Below are 4,915 nucleotides of genomic sequence, written 5' to 3' on the forward strand. Positions count from 1 at the left end.
ATATATATATATATATATTTGTAATATTTTAATGTAATATTTTGTAATTTGTTGTTCTTGTTATTATTATTATAATAATAATAATAATAATAATAATAATAATTATTATTATTATTATTATTATTATTATTATTATTATTATTATTATTATTATTATTATTATTATTATTATTATTATTATTATTATTTCTAGTGGTGCTGGCATTATTATTGTTATTAATCTTATTTTCACAGTAAATTGCTGCATCTTTAATTAATGATCGTCTTAATATATCTTACCAAGCTAATGAATATGTGAGGACTTTCATTTTACTTTAAGAAACTTGAAAATCATTATCAATATTTTTTTTTCTTTTTAATACCAAAAGGTTAAATAGACAAGTTATTATTTTTATTTTTATTTATTTTTTTTTTTATTTGGCTCACTTCACATCCCGAATAAACATCTTAAGGATACGGACGCATCTTAAGGATACGGGTGCTTAGGATGAGCTTGGCATAAATAAGATAAAAGATTTTGTGAAGACGCCGATGGTGAACAACGTTGGCCTGGTATCATTGCTCAGCAGTCTTATCCATAGTAGTGTGAATTGCCTCCGTATCCGTAGTATGCTTGACCATAGCCGTACCCTCCGATATGAATGGGAATCAGAGGTGATGTGTAAGGGCGCGACACGTAATGTGGGGACACTTGGCGGTACGAAGGATAGCTTTGCCTACTGTAATATACAGTGCCGTAACCGGGATGACCATAATTGTGATATTGATTGCCTGGAGAAGGAACAGGACTGGCCAGGACTGCTGCTATAGCCACCACCAGGAGTATTAGGAGAGAGTTCTGTTGAGAGGAAGACAACGAAAAAAAATTTAAAATTATAATTATACGGCTACGCACTTAAACACCTGAAGATTGTCTGAATAGTCAAAAATTCATAAAGATAGACTATGCATTCCAAAAATTAAGTTGTAGACAGGTAAGCTTTCAAACTGCATTCCGGGGTCATTTTGGGAAATAACTCCTGATGAAACAGTGTATTCTCTAAAGGAAAAGTGAAGTGAAATCAATATTGTAAGAAACCAACGTGTACTTCCTTACGGGATTCATCTTGAGAAGAGAGTGTGTATGCACCGCTTGTTAGCACACGACTGGCGTGTCTTATATACTGACTCACCAGGACCTAGTTAGATTGCCACTCAGACGAGATTTCTTAAAAAAAAAAAAAAAAAAAAAAAAAAAAAAAAAAAATCCAGTTTATTTGCACAAAATCACTATCGAATGAAACTCGGTCGACCTTGGCACCAAGATGACTCGTGGTATCGTTGAGTGACTGGATTGGGGCCTCACAATACGTGGCAGGAGCTGACAATATTCACATAAGTACTTGTAAATGCTCGTGAAATAAAGTGTTGTTGCATATCTTTATTTATATCGGCAAGAAATGTATGTTCTCTTGAAAAAAAAAAAAAAATGGCAGTAATTTTAACGTCTTTAATAACGTTAGCATGTTGGCAAGTAGTATGTGCAATCTTATTTCATAAACACACACACACACACACACACACACACACACACACACACACACACACACACACACACACACACACACACACACACACACACCACAACTTCTAGGCTTTCTGTTACTGCCCTTATGCTAAGTTTTGCTCACAAACGTTGAAATCACGTCGCTCCACATCACCTCATGTATGATTCGCTTCTACCGGTCACGCTGCACAACCCAGTGCCCTTCTAGCCAGCCATACCAGAGTATAAGATGTCTGCCGTGTCTGAGTAAATGCAGTTAAACAACCAACAGGTCATGCAATGTTAACAAAAACCTTTAAAGGAAAGCTTTATAAATTTGTCCTTTAAAGCATAAATTATATTGTGTTACGTTACGGAATGTTGACGTTTACTCCACTCTAAGGTTGTCGCTGGTAGAGCAGTGCTTAGTGATATAAACTAATATTTATCTTCATATAATTAGTTCCTACTCCGTTACTCTTTGTTCGCGATAAGTCATCACTTCTGTGTACTTGTTTTGAGTTGACTTTTCTTTGCGCCTTCTAAAACAATAAACTATCCCTGTAGACGATGTTTCACATAAGATGTGTTCGACAAAGAGCCTGTCGTAACCCTGCGTTTGACAGCTTCAAGTTCTGCTGTCTTTTACATAATGAGACAATCAAAATTATACTGTAAACTTGGAATGGAATCTTCGTAAGGTAATATAAAGGGATGATGATAATTACTTCTAAAGTAATGCCAATTAAATGTCTGACATTCTAACATTGATGTGAAATTTAGATTTCATTGCAGTCGTAACAAGATATTTGATAAATTGTAGTTTTCAATTTACTGTGGCACGTTTCATGATCACTTTTTTTCTTTTTTTTTTTTTCTTGTTCCAAGTTGGAGGGTATCGAATTTGTTGACATCAAAAGGGACTCTCAGCTTATCAAGCCATGCTCAGCTCATGTTAAATTCTTCCTTGGAGACTATACCTGTTACGGACTGATATTACCGTGTTGACAGTTTTCTTATCAATAGCACTGGCAAGAGAAGGGATCCCGTGATACAACACAAGTCACTGATGACCAATCCGAGATAGTTCTATTGTTAGTATTTTTTTTTACTATAATTTCTCTTTTATATTAGCAGCAATTCCATGTGGCGACTCCTACACCAGTCTCGGAGTCCCTGTCTGGGAAGAGGACCTCAAATGTCCACAGGTCGGACTCCTCTCACCTTTTTCATTAACTTCTGCAACCTTCACTGCTCTAGATCTAATTTTCAGTCTGTAGAAAACATCACCTTTCTTTTACTAAACCTCATCTTCTTTTCCTCACCAAAACACAGGTGTCTGAGGCAATTGACTAACCCATTTTCTGTTGCCTCCTATTTGCTCTATCCTCATTCTCAATCCAAAGCTGGATGTTAGGTCTATGTTTGCTTTCGTGCCCAGGCTCTTGAATCTTCCGAGTTTTCCACCATCTGGCTACGACTACAGACTCACTCTCAAACTAAATTTATCTGTGATGTATACATCTCACCTAACTCCTCTGACTATAAAAAAAAATCTTTGACTACTTAACTTCCAAAGCGGAGTACATTCTAACCTTCTTTTCTTTTGCGGAGATCTCTATTCTTGGAGACTTCAATATTGACCAACAGCTTTGGCTTTCCTTTCCCTTCACTGACCATTCTGGTGAATTAGCCTTTAACTTTGCTATCCTCCACAACCTAGAGCAACTGGTGCAACACTCTACTCGTAATCCTGACCGTCTTGGAGATGTGCCCAACATTCTTGACCTTTTCCTCACCTCTAATGCTTCTGCTTATGTTGTCACCCTATTTTCTCCGTTGGGCTCCTCATATCTTCTATTGCTCGAATCCCTCCTCAGGATCCCCTAAAGCCTCTGGTGTTTTGCTTCTGCTATTTGGGGGGACCTGAGAAGGTATCATTCTGATTTCCCTTGGAATGATAGTATTAATTAATTAATTAATTTCCAAACCTTGGTTTAACATATTCCATCACCTGAATCTTATGCGCTTTATATTTCTGCCCGGAATCATGCTAAGTCCGTTCTCCAACCAGCCAAAACTCCTTCGTTATTAGAAAGTGTCAAAATCTTTCAAGATCTAACTTCTTTCGAGATTTCAGGCACACAGACAAAAACATCTCTGATAACTTTACTTCTTTATCTTATCTTCCTCTAGTTCAGCCTGATGGCACCACTGCCGTCTCATCTATTTCTAAAGCTGAATACTTCGCTCAAACCTTTGCTAAAAACTCTTCCTTGGATGATTCAGGGCTTATTCCTCCCTTTCCACCACCATCCGACTACTTCAGGGTACCCATTGAGATCCTATTATTGTTGTTGTTGTTGTTGTTGTTGTTGTTGTTGTTGTTACTGTTATTCTTGCGATAACTAATAAATTAATTAATTCATTTTTATTTTATCTATTTGCATATCTATCTGTTTCTTTTCAGATGTACATCTCTACACATTAAAAGTAAAGCATGAACAAACACGGTGCATCAAGATACTTACTTTTTTTTTTTTCAGACTACGATTCATTGTGAATGGGTAAGATAGTAAAATCAATTATAAATTTTTATTTAAATGAGTTGAGAGAAAAGGAAGTGAACAAATGTAAAGACACACGAACACCTAGTAAATAATAAGTAAAAAGAAAGGAAATGTTTCAGCGCCAGCTACTGCCAAGATGGTTTTGAAAACTTGCTTGTGTTTCATCGCGAGACAGTTTCTGGACACTTCACTCTCCCAGCATTCTGTTAATGGTTATAGTATGAATGGCCTCTTCCGTAGCCGTATGCTCCGTAAATGCCGTCGTGGATAGATGGCCCATAGTAACGCGGTCCGTGAATGTAACTCACACGTTCGATGGTAGGAACATATGCTGTAATGACGCCATAATTGTACCGGGGATGACTGTAGCCGTAATTGTAATTTCCGTAGCCAGGAAGAGGACTGCACGTGACAGTCACTGCAGCCATCACCATGGTTATAAACAGGAAAACCTGTTGGGGAAGGATAAAAGCAGGATTAATACCATTACCAAGCACTGCAGGTTCACCTACACATCCAGAAAGGTCTGATACAGTGTCAACATTATCTTAATACAAAAAGTTTTCATTATATATATATATATATATATATATATATATATATATATATATATATATATATATATATATATATATATATATATATATATATATATATATATATATATATATATATATTCAAATTATATCGACCGCTTTGTTTACAGCGTAAGTTTAAGGTAAATGAACTAAGTTGGGAGGGTGTGCTTCCTTACAAGTTTCATCTTGCGCGGCGAGTGTGTCTCTTGTTAATTCTCCCGTTGTCTGATCTTATATACTTG

At 36.2% G+C, this 4,915-nt stretch overlaps 2 long non-coding RNA genes across 2 annotated transcripts; both read right to left on the reverse strand.

Annotated features, from left to right (window-relative positions):
- Positions 1-388: 388 nt before the first annotated feature.
- LOC135102770 (uncharacterized) lies at positions 389-1,169 on the reverse strand. Its single transcript, XR_010269774.1, has 2 exons — positions 1,097-1,169; positions 389-838 (listed from the first exon to the last, which is right to left on the reverse strand). It is a non-coding gene; the product is annotated as an uncharacterized LOC135102770 (long non-coding RNA).
- A 2,937-nt stretch (positions 1,170-4,106) lies between these two features.
- On the reverse strand, positions 4,107-4,915 carry LOC135102771 (uncharacterized). Its single transcript, XR_010269775.1, has 2 exons — positions 4,850-4,915; positions 4,107-4,547 (listed from the first exon to the last, which is right to left on the reverse strand). It is a non-coding gene; the product is annotated as an uncharacterized LOC135102771 (long non-coding RNA).

This window comes from Scylla paramamosain, chromosome 8 (assembly GCF_035594125.1).
Source record: "Scylla paramamosain isolate STU-SP2022 chromosome 8, ASM3559412v1, whole genome shotgun sequence".
Taxonomy (NCBI): Eukaryota; Metazoa; Arthropoda; class Malacostraca; order Decapoda; family Portunidae; genus Scylla; species Scylla paramamosain.